The following is an 18229-nucleotide window of genomic DNA, read 5'->3' as shown; positions in this document are numbered from 1 at the left end:
ACCACTTTGAATTTCAATGAGAAATTTTACGTATTGATTTAGTCATCATATTTATGTATTACTGTTAAACAACTTTTAGGGCCCTGTTTACCAAGCTGTGTTAAAGGTGCACTAGCATTTTAGCGTTCGCTAAAATTAGCGCATGCTAAACGCTAGAGACACCCATAGGAATATATAGATGTCTCTAGTGTTTAGCGTGCATTGATTGTAGTGTGTGCTAAAAATTCTAGCGTGCCTTAGTAAAAAGGGCCCTTAATTATCTTAAGCTATGTTGATGTTACTGACATTTTTGCATTATTATCTAGCGATTTTTGCCTGCATCGGGGCAGACCGTCTCCACTACCCCGTATGCTAGAGCATATTATTCAAATAAAAAACAATAAAGAAAGGAAATTATATATCCATGCTTAGCCCACTTTATGGGGAAGAAAAAGGAGTAACAAAAATTATATTAAATTTCAAATTAATAAATACCCAGCAGCACCTACATCCCTATTTAACTCTTACCCTCATTCCAAACTCAAAAGCAAGGGGAAAAGGAAAAGCATGAATCTGTCTTCCACAAAAATTATCCAAATGCAAAGAATAAAATAAATAAGATTGGTTCCCCCTGGATGTTAATTATACACTGATATGAGAACCTCAAATAAAAAAGACCCCTGACAACTAACACCTGGGCTTTGTTTTGCAAGAAATAGCTCATACACAATTGAATAACACAAGAACATGTGGAATAGTTTGAATTTTCTGACCATGAATTAAATGATCTTTAACTTGAAAGTAGGTCTTAATAACCAACAATTTGTTCTAGTTTAAGCATCATTTTTGTTCTCAGTGACCCATAATTTACAAAGTTTCACTAGATTTGTTTTGGAAGCATTTTAGCTGTAGACCAGTGAATGCACTTTATTCAGATTAGACAATGTGAGAAATGGTTTCAACTGATGAATCATTTTTAGATGAAAAAGAAACAAGAATGCACCAACAAAACTTATCTGAGATGACAACCCAAAGTGACTATTTCATATAATAGTGGTAGTGACTGATCCCATACCATAGGTCTAACTGTCAAAACTGTATTTTTCCTGGAGAACCGCACTGCAGGTGATTTATTTAAGTTCATATTACTAATAAATAGTTCAGCAAGTTCATTTTTCAATTCTATCAGTACTCTGGGATGAATACCATCCGGTCCAGGAGACATGCTACTCTTCAATTTGTCAAATTGAGCCATTACATCCTCCAGGTCCTAGAGATTTCATTTAGTTTCCTCTGATTCGTCAGCTTTGAATACCATTTCTGGCACTGGTATGTCTCCCAAATCTTCCTCGGTGAAGACTGAAGCAAAAAATTAATTTAATCTATCCGCTATGGCTTTGTTTTCCATGATTGCCCCTTTTACCCCTTGGTCATCTAGAGGTCATAATTCATCCCTGGAAGTGAACTTTGAGAAACTGTCACCCAGATATGCCACTGTCAGACATGGTGCTGGACTTGATGGACCTTGGTCTGACTCAGTATGGCTTTTCTTGGGTTTTATATTTATGTCCTCAAAGTCTTAGGGCTCCTTAGCGTGTACTGAATGCAAAGCTCATCCTATTAACATGGATTTCTTCACATTCAGCATGCCCTAATCTGTATCACAGCTTTGGAAAAGGAGCCCTTAGGTTTCAAGTGTTGATTTTTTGGTACTACAGAAAAACAAATCTTCAAATTAAAGCAAATATTTTTACCAGTATCTCAATGAAAAGTAAACACATAAGGAAAATTGGTGGCAAAACCCACAACCCTATAGGCCTGGAGTAATGTACAGATTCCTTCCATTTTTAAATTTTATCTATAATCATGCCGGTTTTCAAAAAGAGTTATGTGTTTACCGCTGGCTGGTAAACATATTCTTCCTCTAGGTAAAAATGCTCATTGCAGGATTAAGTGACACTCATAGATTGGCATGTTTTATAATCTACATATCTATGTTCAAATTCCACCCATGTTCTGCCCAAACTCCACTTTTGTACATGCCTATCATCATGTCAATATGTGTATTTTTACACCAGTCAGAATTTTGTAGTGGACCATTTACATGGCAAAAAACCCTTGAAAATGACTTGCCAAAATTACCCAAATACTCAATAATTTTGGGTTGCCCCTATTTGCTTTGCATCTTTACTTTTTGGATAGTATCGAGGCAGTTAGACAGATTTTCAGCCCAATACTATATTTATACATGGATAAGGAATGTAAGGGTTATGTATCTGATATACCGTCTTTCTGTGATGCAATCAAAGTGGTTTATATATTACTAGTAAAAAAGGCCCGTTTCTGACACAAATGAAACGGGCGCTAGCAAGATTTTCCTCGGAGGCTCAAGTTTTCCATGGTTATCAATAATCAGCTATCTTGATGAGAATGATGTTATATTTCCTTTGTAATCTTGGTAACTCTTTTTAAAACATACTCAATCCTAGCAGTATTCTTCTGAGAGAAGACTAAACCTGTATTCCATAGTAGAGATAAAGCCTTAACTAAGCCTTTTACAGATGTACTTTATAGGGAATGAAAAGAGAAAAAGTGAGATATGAGGAGCTATTCCTTTCCACTAATTGCTAACATGATTAGGCTCAAGAGACCCCTGACAGATTCTCCTGCTCCAAGAACTATAAAGTGAGGAGAAGAAGTGGGATCATGATGGGAATAGATAACAGGTAGAAAAAAAGCATGAAAGCTGTCACACGCCGATGCTCAGAAGCAAACACGGTTGCTAGAGGCCATTAGTGCTGGACTAGCGCCCGCATTAAGGAGCACAGAATGCTCAGAGGCTCTAGCGTGGGAAACAGTGAGCACACCAAAGATTAGCGCAAATAGCATGCTAATGTAGTCAAAAGGATGTTAATGAGGTCATTTCCTATTCTCTCCCAACTCTCAGAGAACAGCACACAAAACAAAGCAGTCCTTACCGCTGAAAAAATAACGCCAGCTCAGAGCAGGTGTTATGGTGTTTGAAGAGAGGATTCCTCATGATTCGTTCTTTAAAATCTGCCAGCTTTTCTTTAATTTTGAAGCAGAAGGAGGCCTGTGCAAGCCCCTAAGTGCCAGTAGTGAGAAACAAATGTGTGCGAGTATGAGCAAAGCTAAAAGTGAAAGCACACATTGGCGCCTGTCTGCTGTGTTTAAATATAAGCCTTCCAAGTAAAAAATAAAAAATTGAAAAGCTTATATTTAAAGGCGCAGAAAACAGACACCAATGTGTGCTTCACGTTCGGGTTTGACTGGCGCTTGCGCGCAGGAGGTGGTCTTACTGCAAAACTCTTCTGCACATATGCCAAGCACATTCCCCCCTTGCTTTCACTTTTATAGTGCACATCTAATTTGAATATCATTTCCTTTGAGCACTGGCAAGCTACTTTTCTGGACTATTCTAGCAGTATGGTTTCTGCGCTGTTGGCTTACCATGAGTGTTCTGAGCATTGGCCTGTCAAAGATGAAGGATGGAATGGGACCAAATGAGACCCATATGCAAAAATTTCTATCTTATTTATTTATGTCTTGTATTTCTTGTATTTATAACCCACCCATCACAAGTATATGTGGGTCACAACATAAAGACATCTCTAATCATATATATAATAGATGTGGAGGAGCATTTTCAATATGATGTCTAAATTTGAGTTTGGACGTTTTGCTAAAAACGTCCAAAAGAAAGAAAGTATAATCAGAAAAGAAAATAGACATTTTCATATGTTCGAAAATACAGAAAATAAACGTATGGAAATAAAACATTTTCAAAGATCAGAATAAAACGTCCTCACAAAATACATATCATAGAACATCCATCGCGTGCACATGCAATAAAAAAGTGTGCCGTCACAGCAAGACATCCCTTCCACGTGGAGAGCGTCCATATAAGGCTCTGCACATGGAAGCATGTTTATTCAGAGAACAAAATATCTCTAAGGAGAGAGCCCAATTATAGTAATACAGAGACTCAGCTCCTTGTCAGGCTTCGCTTAAGGCACAGAAGGTGCCTGTTTAAATGGCAACACCACCTGCCCCCCCCCCCCCCCAAGAATGTCTCCATAAGGGCCTGGACCCTAATAAGAGATACCCTGGCAAGGTAAGTGTCCAGTAATACCTGCCACCTCCCCCCCCCCCCCCCCCCCATGGCAGTCCCAAGAATGTACCAGTACTGGAGATGGGCAGGGTAAAGGGATGGGCAGAATACAGGCACTGAAGTTCCCCTCCTGTAGCAGCACATGTAAGAGCTCCCTCACCAATTCCAGCTCTTACTGAATTCCCTCATTCAAGAGTAATCAGGGATATCACCTGGGAAAGGATCGTTAACAGGTGGGGTGACCCTCTTCTCCCCACTCAGTCTCGGGTTCAAACCCTCTATGGGAAAAAATGCTGGCAGTTATACATAGGGTGTCTTGAAGACACAGCCACACCCCGTTCAGTTTGAAATGACCACTCCAAAGTCAGCAGTTTAAATCAAAATAACTGGAACTCTATTTGAATTCTGCAACCAGCAGCTTCAATCAATTCAATAGGAAAAATAGTCCAACAACAGATAATGCATCAAACCTCTCTTGCTCTCTTCTGTGGTTCCTCCAAGGGAATCCCATCTCCTTCCTCTCCAGGTATATTTACAAGGATATTCAAGGCAGTTAAAAATATGTACAGTCATAAATGCAGTCTGCACTGAGCAGGTTTTGATCTCAATCACTGCTGCGAGTCTCAGCCCAAAAAGCACTTCCTTATCATTTCAAACCCTCTTAGGTTGATTCTTTCCTAGCGATGTCCACTCTCTTCAGATCACCTGGTCTGTGGAACAGGCTATCTTTAGCCTCCAGTCCCCCAAGTCCTTAAACTTCTCCTTCCAGCTCTGCTAGCCATAAGTCTTAAAATCCACAAAGAAAAGCAAAACCAAACTCAGACTCCCCTAAAGGGCAAACATATACCTTTATTATCTCTTAACTCCCTGTCACTCTTCTGTCCCAGGGCACTTTTCCTCTGCATTTTTTTCATAAGTCCTCCCCCCCCCCCCCCCCCCCAGGACCTCTCAGTCACTCCCTTCAGTGATTCTTCACAGGGATTTGATCTCCCTTCAGTTACTTAATCCCGTGGTCTCAAGGGATTACTTTGGATTCTGTTCTCCCATCTCTTGGACCAACAGCAACCCCACACAACATAATTTCTTCGCTCACTTCACATTTTTGTGGAGCAACACTCTTTCCCCTTGGTTATCTTCCCTATATAATCCTTGTTGTAACCAGAAAAAAATGTTTAATTACCTAGCCCTGAGAGCTCTGGGGGGCTTTGGGTGGTAGTCCCATATTGGCGGTGGGTCCGTCACACAGAGATCGCTTTTCCCACACAATCCACATGGTTTTGGGCCGCCCCGAGGATGGTGAGAGCTGACTGGGGCAGGAAAGAAAGTCCCTCACTGTATAGGGCCTAGTTTTGCGCCAAAGTTGGGGCCGGGAGCCTGAGGAGTGGTGTGGATGGGCCAACCATACAAAAGTTAATAACAACAAATAATAATAACAATTACATCAAACCTAAAAATTTATAATAATTCAAGCTGCAAATTAACATCTTTTTTAAAAAATATTTTCTTTATCCTGCATTATTATTAAATGTATTTTGAAAAAGATATGTTTTTAGGGTTTTACGAAAACGGGTATATGTATCCTCTGATCTTAATAATTTTGGGAGACCATTCCAAAGTGAGGGCGATAGAAAAAAGAAAGCTGACTTTCGTGTAGATTCCCATCTAGCCCTTATTGATGATGGAATTACTAACCTGTTATCTGTAAGCGATCTAAGAGTGCGTATCGGTGTATCTGGTATAGTAAGATTAGCTAAATATGATGGGATTGATCAATGTAACGCTTTGTTTGTCAAGTTGTAGATCTTAAATTTTATTCTGGCTAAAATCGGAAGCCAGTGAAGCTGGTATAAAAATGGTATAATTCTGTCATATTTTGATGCTCGACAAACAACACGTGCTGCGGTATTTTGTATCAATTGTAAACGTATTAGATTTGCCTTACAGTAATCTAGATGTGAAATAATGTAGGCATATGTTAACGTATGTAGAGAATCTTTATCCAACGAGTTTCTAATAGAACGTAATCTCCGTAAATGATAAAAAAATTTTTTTATACATCTGATATTTGCTCATCAAAAGATAAGACAGAGTCAAGAGTAACACCTAAATATTTAAACGATGGTACCGTAGGTAATTGCTTGCCAAATAAAGTAGATATTAGTGTTGGTATTGATCCATGACCTGTTATCCAAGATGTTGTTGTTTTATCTGGATTTAATACTAACTGCTGTTTTTTAAGCCAACTAGCTACTTCATCAAGGCAATTTTGAATAGGTGTTAAATCAATATTTTGCGGTTGCATATAATGAATAAGAAGGAAATCATCAGCATATGAATAAGAGCTGATACCCAAAGACTGGATAAGCAATGAAAGTGGGCTGACATATACATTAAATAATATAGGTGACAAAACCGATCCTTGTGGTACCCCTTAAGTGATAATGTGGGAATATGAAGTAGATCGATTTTGAACAACTTTAAAAGAACGATTACTGAGGAAGGATGTAAACCAAGTAAGAACGGTACCAGAAATACCAATTTATTAGATCAAATGCCGCAGAAAGATCAAGCGAAACAATCAGTGCAATGTAGCCTTGTTCCAATCTAGAATATATTTCACTTAAAAGAGAGATCAAGATTGTCTCTGTACTATGGCCTTTCCTAAAGCCTGATTGTCTTGGATGTAGCACATTGGGAATACTGACCATTTAGCCCTACTCTCTGTTTTCTATCTTTTAACCAGTTTTAATCCACGATAGAACACACTACCTCCTATCCCATTACACTCTAGTTTCCTCTGGAGTCTTTCATGAGGTACTTTGTCAGATGCCTTTTGAAAATACAGATACATAATATTGACCAGGTGACCTTTTTCCACATGTTTGTTCACTCCTTCAAAGAAATGTAGTAGATTGGCGAGGCAAGATTTTCCTTCACTGAATTCATGTTGGCTTTGTCTTTTTAATCCATGCTTATGTATATGCTCTGTAATTTTGTTCTTTGTAATAGTCTCTATCATTTTGCCCTGTACAGGAGCTCCTCTCCAGAATGATCTAGACATTGGAACCAGTTTTTTAGATGGTCAAAGGTGTGTTTGTTGATGCCACATGTGGTCCAATGTCTGCTGTTGTAGTCCTCCTCCTCCTCTGCCACTGTTTGGTGGTGCACCAGCAGGGTCATGAGCCAGGACTGCTGTGGCTAGTGCTCTCACCTGTGAGGCAAAGCAGGAGGAGAGACATGGATGTGTATTGTGTCAGCTGGCTATCATGTGGAGGTGGGCTGGGAATTGTGGGTTGTGGACACACCTGGAGGAAGGCAGTGCTAAGGGTGAGCAGGTGGAGGGGGTATGGGTTTGGCAGATCCCTGTTGCACTTACCTAGGAGCCATCCGCCGGTGATCTCCCCTTGGTCGAACCTGCAGAAGATTCCAGAGTGCTGTTGGATGTAGGCATCATGGATTGAACCTGGATATCTGACACTCATGTCTACAATCTGCCCCTGGATGTCACACACAACTTGCATATTCATGGAGTGGAATGTTTTCCTATTCCTATGGTGGCCTCTCATGCCTGGGTGGGAGGTGGGGGGTCTGAGTGCAACTTGTGACAGAGGGGAAGCAAGCTATGGTGTAGAAGTGAGCCATGTTGTTCTGCAGGGCCTGGGGGATGGTGGAGAAGATGATGCAGTCTGAGGTGTGGCTAAAAAAAGGCATCAAGAAAGTGGGTGAGGCTGTTTAAAATAGCGGGCTGTGTGAGGCCTGCATTCACAGCACAGACTAGAAGCTGCCAATAGCCAGAAAAGAGAGGGAGGTGGTGACCTTGAGGTGACAGGGATGGGATTGTTCCTACGGGTCCTGGGCTGCAGGAGGAGTTGGACCAGGTCACAGAGGTGCTGATTGGCAGTCTTGTCAAAGTGGTACCTATTGAGACAACGCTGGTCTGTAAGGTCCAGGAAACGAGTACAGGGCCTGAAAACTCTGGGATGTGGGTATCTCCAGTGGGGCCTCCCCTCCAAACTCTCCTCCTCCTTCAACATGTGAGCCACCTGTACATTCATTGCATCCATATCCCAGCACTACAAGTGAAACCCAGTGACCCCAGACACACTACTGTGCTCACCTCTCCCTACTAACCTAGTGAAAACCACCACCAACAAACACGATCTGACACTCACACCACCGACAAACAATGCAGTTACACACACAGCACAGCCAGACAGACAGGAATTACTCTCTTAGCCAGTGCAAACACTCATGCCACACCCTCTACCTACTCACTCTCCAAGCAGCAACCTACAGTCCTCACAAACACACACAGCAGCAGCAGCACACAGGACAAAGAGAGCAACACAGATAACAAACAGGTATGGGCTGGAGATGTTCATTCTGTAAGACTGCCCAAGACACGCCTTCAAAACATCCCCTCTGGAGACACACTGGCAATTTAGACCGTTTTGTAAATATTGTTTGATTATATGGTTTGGACGTTTCCCGCTGAGATAAATGTCTGCCTTTTAGGTCGCTTTTTGTAATTTTTCTTTTTTGAAAATGAGACCCATACATTAAATAATTACACCTAGAATTTTATGCTGTCTTAACAATTGTTGGTTGCACATTCTATTAGTTTTTGTCACAATGTTAGAATCCATTAGACAAAAGTGCCCTTTATTGTACCATGCCCTCTTCATGGAATTCTCTCCCACCGACAGACCCTTTTGTAAAATTTAAGGCAGCCCTGAAAACCCACTTGTTTGCTGAGACATTTGGTGAGAATATCAGAGGAGTTGTGGTCAGAGCTGATGAACTTTTTCCCACCTGACTGAATGATAATCTATTTTGTTGTTTATTCTGGTGAATATGCTCTCTGTTTCATCTATCCTTTTCTATTTAAGAATGGCATTCCTTTCACTTTCTATTTAGACTTTAACCACTTTGTTGTGATTGCAGGAAAGGTGGTATATTAAAATAAACCTTAATAAAAACAGCTTCAGTATTGGTACACACTGAACTCTTCACTTTGCAGAAATCAGTTAATTCTGTTTTATTTATTTATTTATTGCATTCGTATCCCACATTTTCCCACCTATTTGCAGGCTCAATGTGGCTTACAGAGTTTGGTTATGACATAATCATTCTATGATAACAGATACAATTAGTAATGTTCAAAGATTAGGAGAAAAGGAAGGTGTTAGGCAAGGTATAGGTGGACTGTAATGATTGGGTGAGTTGGTAAGGTAATTTATGAGGCTATGGGTTCTTTTTGTAAGCCTTGTTGAATAGATGTGTCTTCAGAGATTTACGGAAGTTAGTTATTTCATCAATAGCTTTCAGGGCTGTAGGTAGTGCATTCCCCAATTGCGTGCTCATGTAAGAGAAGGTGGTGGCGTGTATCAGCTTGTATTTTAATCCTTTGCAGCTGGGGAAGTGCAGATTGAGAAATTTGCGGGATGATCTTCTGGCGTTTCTGGGAGGCAAGTCCACAAGGTTTAGCATGTAGATTGGGGCATGAACACAACTGGCCATGCTTTAATCATCCCTGCTATTTAAAAGAAGGTGTATCAGTCATCATCCTTAAAAATATTGGCAGTTGGTTTAACTGGGCAGGTTCTGCTATTGAAAAGGAACAACTCCTTCTTTCAACAAAACGTGTTTTCTTTATAGATAGAATTGAGAGTGAATTAACAGCAAAATCTTAAACTAGTCTGTGAAAAAAAACAGCAACCAGGTATAAATAGAACAGAAATGATATGCTGTGACTTAGAAGTAGCAATAAACAGTTAAGTTTAAGAAATGTCGTTCCTAAAATTAATATATCCTTAATAGTGCAATTTCACAAAGAAGACTAAGATGGATGCTTTTAAATTGTAATTATTTTTTAGTGCTTTTTGCAAATGTTTTGATTACAGGCTCACAGCTTAAGACAGAGATTTTCTTGAGTTATTAAAGAAACTAAAAGCTTTTCTCACTATTCACATGGCATAACTAAGATACAATTCAATTTTATTTTCCTCTGTGATATCATTATATTTTTGGTTAGAATCATGCAGTTGTTTTCTCTGTTTTCCATAGCCTTTTCTGTCATGCCAGTGCAAAAAACAAAAAAAAAAGATAAAAACTTATTTAAAAGCCTATAGACATGAATTGTAAGCTGATATTTTGGAAATAAAGTTGGCTCAGAAGAAGCTCTATTCACTGCCATGCAAAAGTTCCCAAAATCAATAGTCCAAGTTGCCTCTTCTGAACCCAGGTTCAAGTAAGCCTGATGATGCTAGAGAGACAATATTCACATCACCTTGGGGTGGAAAGTTAGAATTTTGATCATTGATTAAAAATGTTATTGAGTGGCTGGATTCAGATTCTATGATTACAGGGTTCCAGAAGGAGTTGTATGTCCCCATTTGAAGTGCTAGTACTGAAATGATGACTAGATACAACAGAGGAGATATAAAAACAAAACAACAACAAGAAGAGAAAAAACCCTGGATAGTTGCACGTGAATAGTCATTATGTCAGGACCCAAGCCCTGGTTTCAAGTGAACTTGAAGCCAAAGAAAGAAGAAAATATGCTTAGTAAAGTAATGAGGGTGTATAAAGATCACTAACTTAGGGGCCCATTTACTAAGCTGTGGTTTAAGGGTACCTGCGCTAGAGACAGTGGTTGTTTTTGCAGCGAACTGAGACCCTTTTTACAGTGGGTAAAAATGCCAAAAAAAGAAATGGTCATGCAGTAAGATTGCACTTACCGCATGTCCATGCAAGGAGGAGCACTTACCGCTACCCACTGAGGTGGTGATAGGGTCTCCCACACTAACCCGGCAGTAACTGGCCTGCACGCGGTGCTGCCCAATTACTGCCAGGTAACCCTTAAGAGACCAATGTAATAAACTACAGGAAGTTTAGCACATAGCCTAGCCCTATGCACAGAGGAGTGTAGCACACAAGAAAACTGAGCCCAAAGAAATGCATGGACATCAACACCCTGTTCATTTAAATCTAGTGCTAATGAAGGTATGCTATATAATACAACGCACCTCCAACGTTCTGAAACCGAGAAAGTGAAGCCTTCAAGCCTTGAAGCATTCATGCAATGTTCTCAAGCCGAGAAAGTGACGCCTGCAAGCCTTGAAGCATTCGTGCGCTCTGTAAGGCTCAATCTCCTCAATTGACGACACGTAGTTCTGGGTATGTCACCCGCAGCACTGACCAACTGCACAGCAGCACGAGGCCCCACCCCTGCTGCCCTCGCTGCAACGCCACACCCCCCCAAGGAGAACATTGGAGGTGCGTTTTATTACCGCACGACTCACGAGGCCCCGCCCCAAGGCTTGAAGGCTTCACTTTCTCGGCTTGAGAACGTTGGAGGTGCGTTTTATTATATAGGATAGGAAGTGCTTGGTGCTTTTCTGTAGCACATGGGGGGAATTTATGCTGATTAAAGTGGAGGAGTGGCTGGAGGGGGGGCAGGGGAGATACGACAATCACTGGGTGGCTGGAGGGGGGGCAGGGGAGAGAGGAGAATCGCTGGGTTGCTGGAGGGGGCCAGGGGAGAGAAGAGATTCGCTGGGTGGCTGGAGGGGGGGGCAAGGGTAAAAGGAGAATCGCTGGGTGGCTGGAGGGGGGGGGCAAAGGAAAAAGAAGAATCGCTGAGAGGCTAGAGGGGGCAGGAGACACAGGAGAATTGCTGGGTGGCTGGAGGGGGGCATGGGACAGAGGAGATTCACTGGGTGGCTGGAGGGGGAGCAGGGGACACAGGAGACTCGCTGGGTGACTGGAGGGGGGCAGGGGAGAGAAGAGCATCGGTGGGTGGCTGGAGGGGGGTAAGGGAAAAAGTAGAATCATTGGGTGGCTGGAGGGGGAGCAGGGGAGAGAGGAGAATCGCTGGGTGGCTGGAGGAGGGACAGAGGAGACACACTCACACCCAGCAGTCTCACTCTCTCTCTGTCACACACACACACACTCGCACATTCACTCTCTCTTTCTCTAACACACAGTCAATCTCACACATACTCTCTCAAACATACACACTCTGAGGAAAACCTTGCTAGCGCCTATTTCATTTGTGTCAGAAACGGGCCTGTTTTACTAGTTAGATAATAAAACTCAGTGAAAAGAGTACACAGAGGGGCCCTTTTACTAAGCCACATAAGGCTCTACGCATGCCCAACACGGGCCAAAATGGAGTTACCACCCAGCTACCATGTGACTCTTGCGGTAATTTCATTTTTGGCGCGTCCGATACACATAGCCGAAAAATAATGTTTATTTTCGGATGCACATATCAGACGTACACCAACCAGCTTATTTCGAAAGAGAAAGATGCCCATATTTCGACCCAAATCGGGAGATGGGCGTCTGTTTCCCGTGGGCGCCCAAATTGGTATAATCGAAACCCGATTTTTGGCATCCTCAACTGCAGTCCGTCACGGAGACGAACAAAGATCACTGGGGCATGTCGGAGGTGTGGCGAAGGCGGGTCTGGGGCGTGGTTATCGGCCGAGGAGAGATGGGCGTCTTTAGCTGATAATCAAAACAAGAAGGGCGTTTTTGACGAGAATTTGGTCCGCTTTATTTGGACCTTTTTTTTTCAGGTCCAAGTCCCAAAAAAGTGCCCCAACTGACCAGATGACCACTGGAGGGAATCGGGGATGACCTCCCCTGACTCCCCCAGTGGTCACTAACCCCCTCCCACCAAAAAAAACCCACTTTACAAACTTTTTTCCCAGCCTGTATGCCAGCCTCAAATGCCATACCCACCTCCATGACAGCAGAATGTGTTCTATCCTCTGACAGGCTTTCCCTGGTTCTGATGTGGGTCTCGGGTGAGTGTGACACCTTTTCTGTTAAGGGTACTGCAGAGTCACATCACCAATGCATCGTGGTGGGTGTAGAGTATTGGGCTCCGTGATTCCACTAGCTTGTGTTAAATGCTCACAATGTTGGTAGTTGGTAGGCTCTACTCCCATGGTACTTTTTCCTCTGCTTACTGGGTCAGAGTGTGCCCTGTTTTATTTCCGGTAGTCCATGAGGTAGTGGCCATTTGTGTAAGACACTTTTGGATACCTTTCATGTGTTACCCACGTTAGAGAACGTTAGTTATTTCTTTGAATGTTGCTGAAAGAGGGCATTGTACACCATTCTGCCAGCTCGGACCTACTGCTAATCTCAGTACCAGCGAGACTCGTTGCCAGAGGGGCACAACCTCTGATCTGCAGTTAACTGTGAGTAAAGGTGCTTATTCAAATAAAGGACGTTTTCAGTGAGATTAGTCTTCAGGTGTGAACTGCTGTGCCCTTTCCTTTCTGAGCACACCACCCGAACTCTCATTCACTCTCTCATTACCTCTCGTCTCAACTACTGCAACCTACTCCTCACTGGCCTCCCACTTAGCCATCTATCCCCCCTTCAGTCCGTTCAGAACTCAGCTGCACGTCTTATCTTCTGCCTGGACCTGTATACTCATATCACCCCTCTCCTCAAGTCACTTTACTGGCTACCGATCAGGTACCGAATACAGTTCAAGCTTCTCTTACTAACCTACAAATGCACTCGTTCTGCAGCCCCTCCTTACCTCTCTACCCTCATCTCCCCTTATGTTCCTACCCGTAACCTCCGCTCTCAAGACAAATCCCTCCTTTCAGTACCCTTCTCCACCACCGCCAACTCCAGGCTCTGCCCTTTCTGCCTCGCTTCACCCCATGCTTGGAATAAACTCCCTGAGCCCATAGGCCAGGCCCCCTCCCTGCCCATCTTCAAAACCTTACTCAAAGCCCACCTCTTCAATGTCGCCTTCGGCACCTAACCACTATACCTCTACGCAGGAAATCTAGACTGCCCCAACTTGACATTTCGTCCTTTAGATTGTAAGCTCTTTTGAGCAGGGTCTGTCCTTCTTTGTTAAACTGTACAGCGCTGCGTAACCCTAATAGCGCTCTAGAAATGTTAAGTAGTAGTAGTAGTACTAACTGCTGTGCCAAGGTTATACACCAGCAACAAGTCCTGTCCCTGGAGCACTTTTAGTGGGTACTGCAGTGCACTTTAGGCAGGCAGACCCAGGCCCATCCCCCCCACCCGTATCACTTGTGGTGGTAAATGGGAGGCCTCTGAAACCCACATGTATTTGCCCCCTTCACCCCTAAGACCTATGGTAGTGTTGTACATTTGTCCCTCCCACGACCAAATGGCTTGGATTGGGACGTTTCTGAGCTGGGCGTTTTTAGTTTCCATTATCGCTAAAAAAAAAATGCCCATCTCAGAAGGGACCAAATCCTTGGCATTTGGTCCATCCAAACCGTATTTTCGAAACGAAAGATGGACACCCATCTTTTTTGATAATATGGTCTGTCCCACCTCTTCACATAACCGTTTTCGGACATAGACGCCCATGGAGATGGGCGTTCGCGTTTGATTATGCCCCTCCAAGTGGCATTTGGTGCGTATAGGTCATTACCGCCCGGTTACAGCGTGAGACTTTACTGCTAGGTCAATGGCTAGTGGTAAGGTCGCAGACACAAAATAGACACCCGGCAATTTTGATTTTGCTGCACATCCATTTTTGGCAAAAATTTTAAAAAGGTCTTTTTTTTTTTACAGACGTGCTGAAAAATGGATCGACGCACGCCCAAAAACCGTGCCTACACTAACACAAGCCATTTTTCAGGACACCTTTGTAAAAGGACCCCAGAATATACAAACCTGCTTCTAATAGAAAGAGAAAAACGCCTATATTGCAACCCAAATCGGGAGATGGGGGTCTTTCTCCTGTGGGCGCCCAAATCGGTATAATCGAACGCCGATTTTGGGCGTTTCCAACTGCAATCCATCGAGGAAACGGGTAAAGTTGACGGGGGCGTGTCAGAGGCGTGGTAAAGGCGGAACTGGGGCGTGGTTATTGGCCGAGGAGAGATGGGCGTCTTTAGCTGATAATCGAAAAAAAGGCGTTTTAAACACGATTTTGGGTCACTTTTTTTGGACCCTTTTTTTCACGAACAGGTCCCAAAAAAGTGCCCCAACTGACCAGATGACCACTGGAAGGAATCGGGGATGACCTTCCCGGACTCCCCCAGTGGTCACTAACCCCCTCCCACCAAAAAAAACCCACTTTAAAAACTTTTTTTCCAGCCTCTATGCCAGCCTCAAATGCCGTACCCACCTCCATGACAGTAGAATGTGTTCTATCCTGTGACAGCCTTTCCCTGGTTCTGATGTGGCTCTCGGGTGAGTGTAACACCCTTTCTGTTATGCGCACTACAGAGTCACATCAGCAATGCATTGTGGTGGGTGTAGGGTATTGGGGTCCGTGATTCCACTAGCTTGTGGCAAATGCTCACGATGTTGGTAGTTGGTAGGCTCTACTCCCATGGTGCTTTTCCCCCTGCTTACTGGGTCAGAGTGTGCCCTGTTTTGTTTCCGGTAGTCCATGAGGTAGTGGCCATTTTTGTAAGCCATTTTTAGATCACGTGTTAGCCATGTTACAGAACTTAGTTCTTACCTTGAATGTGGCTGAAAGAGGGCATTGTACACCATTCTGCCAGCTCTGACCTACTGCTAATCTCAGTACCAGGGAGACTCGTTGCCAGTGGGGCACAACCTCTGATCTGCAGTTAACTGTGAGTAAGCGTGCTTATTCCAATAAAGGACGTTTTTGGAGAGATTAGTCTTCAGGTGTCAACTGGTGTGCCAATGTTATATAGCAGCAACAAGTCCTAGAGGCCTGCATGTATGCAGGTCCCTGGAGCACTTTTAGTGGGTACCGCAGTGCACTTCAGCCAGGTGGACCCAGGCCCATCCCCCCTACCTGTAACACTTGTGCTGGTAAATGGGAGGCCTCCAAAACCCACTGTACCCACATGTAGGTGCCCCCTTCACCCCTAAGAGCTATGGTAGTGTTGTACATTTGTGGGTAGTGGGTTTTTGGGGAGGGGGGTTGGGTGCTCAGCACCCGTGGTAAGGGAGCTATGCATGTGGGAGCGTTGTCTGAAGTCCACCGCACTGACCTCTAGGGTGCCCAGTTGGTGTCCTGGCATATCAGGAGGGCCAGTGTACTACGAATCCTGGCCCCTCCCACGACCAAATGGCTCGGAATAGGACGTTTTTGAGCTGGGCGTTTTTTAGTTTCCATTATCACTAAAAAAAGCAAACGCCCAGCTCAAAAACGTCCATGTTTTCGAAAATACGGTTCAGCCCGCCCCTTCACGGACCCGTTCTCGGAGATAAACGCCCATGGAGATAGGCGTTTCCGTTCAATTATGCCCCTCTATGTCATGCAGGAGAGAGAGGGAGAGACCAAATCAGTTGTGGGACAAGGCGGAGTTCTTCTGCTCACCCATCTTGGGCTCAGGTCCACCCAAAATTGGGTCTCTGGCTACGCCCCTGATACGGATGCCCCTGCTGCAAATAACGGGCACATGCACCTCCATTCCTAGATGTGTTTTAGAACAGATTCTATGTCAGCAGATTCCGTTCTAAATTACTAGTCTCAGTTCCAGTTTGTTCATCCTTTCTTAAGTAGAGGAGTGTGGTAGCCGTCCACCTCTATATATTTACCAGTAGCTGGTGAATAAATAACTCTTTATATCACTAAATTTCAAGGCAGTATAGGGTTAGTTCCATAACAGTGTACCTAGGGTTAAGAGAGTAGGAAGGTGATTATTTGTTATTTTATGAAGACACACAGGTGCCTATGGGGCTCATTTTCAAAGGAGAAAAACAACCAAAAAGTGGCATAAATCTGCATTTGGACGTTTTTTGTCACAAAAACGTCCAAATTTATATTTTCGAAACCAATTTTTAGATATTTTTATATGAAGTCCATCAAAAGTGCATTCAAATCACAAGGGGGCATGTCAGGTGCATGTTAAGGGCAGGATCAGGGTGTTCCTAACACTTGAACATTTTTTTGCCATAATGGGGGCGAGTGTACTACGAATCGTAGCCCCTCCCATGAGAGAGGGCAGTGAGAGGGCAGTGAGTAGGGTCACTAGACCACCAGGTAGATTTTTGCATGGAGGGTGCCAGGAGAGGGTGTGGTGGTGGGGATTGGGGTTCACTGGACCACCAAAGTGTTACTTCCTGGGAGCAGCCGGGAAGGGATGCAGGGGGGTTGGGGTCCAATGGACCACCAGGGATTTGTTGCTTGGGGATGTGGGGGGTCCAGGAGGGATTCAGGTTCATTGGACCACCAGAGAATTTTTGTTTTGGGGATCGGGAGGTGAGGGGGTGTTGCTGGGGAGCAGCCAGGAGATGAGTTTTTGGTTCTGGGAGTCAGGAGTTGTGGGGGGCATGGGGAGGTCAGGAGGCGGTCCACTGGACCACCAGGGATGGTTCATTTTCTGCAAACTGTCAAATGCACAAAGGGGGATCTGTGCATCTTATTTGCATGCCATCCCCTTTGTAAATTGGTTGCTATTTGCAATTCAGTAATTTTTTTCGCGGCACCCATATTTAACAGGTGCCGCTGTGTATCAGCCCCTTAAATTACAAACCTCCTTATAGAAATACCCCCATAGAAGATAATTTTATAACAGGTGCCTAGTTACAGTAACATTTAGGACATCTATCTGAAGCCTGTTTTATAACGGCAAGTAAACAATTGGTCAGAACAACAACCTTGGAGTTGACTGACTTATTGTGAGAGTGGAGAAAAAGAGTGATTGTGAAAAGCTGCTTGTGGCCTCCTGGAATTGTCCACTCCTGGCCCTGGTCCCAACAAATATTGTTGATGTAAGAGGTTATCCATGCTCCGAATACACTATAGGTGGCTGCTTAAACACCACTCTCACTTTTCATAAAATGGTATGCAGCTGAAATCCACACTTTAGACAGTTGAACCATAAACTATTAAACTTTCTATTCTATTTCATGATTTATATTCTGCTTTTGTCAAGGCAATGCAGATTACAAAATGAAACGACAATCCCAGTCAGAAGAAATTACAGATTTAAAAATAGATCTATTGGGTTGTAGATGGAGGACCAAATGGCTCATCGCCTAAGAGCCAAGGTGCTGTTGACTTTATGGGATTTTGTATTGTGTATTGTCCTCCACGTTTCTTGAATGATGATTTTTCAGTGCTTTTTTGATTTCATTGAGACTCTACCTATCAGTTTGGATACATTTTGTTTA

The 18229-nt window shown here is 43.4% G+C and overlaps 1 protein-coding gene across 3 annotated transcripts in view; it reads left to right on the top strand.

Annotated features, from left to right (window-relative positions):
- The window catches only part of KCNT2 (potassium sodium-activated channel subfamily T member 2), a 1050204-nt gene that overhangs the window by 709207 nt on the left and 322768 nt on the right, over positions 1-18229 (top strand). The window lies entirely within an intron of this gene.

The sequence above is a fragment of the Microcaecilia unicolor genome, chromosome 6 (genome assembly GCF_901765095.1).
Source record: "Microcaecilia unicolor chromosome 6, aMicUni1.1, whole genome shotgun sequence".
In the NCBI taxonomy this organism is placed as follows: domain Eukaryota; kingdom Metazoa; phylum Chordata; class Amphibia; order Gymnophiona; family Siphonopidae; genus Microcaecilia; species Microcaecilia unicolor.
This window is presented reverse-complemented; position numbering and strand designations above follow the sequence as displayed.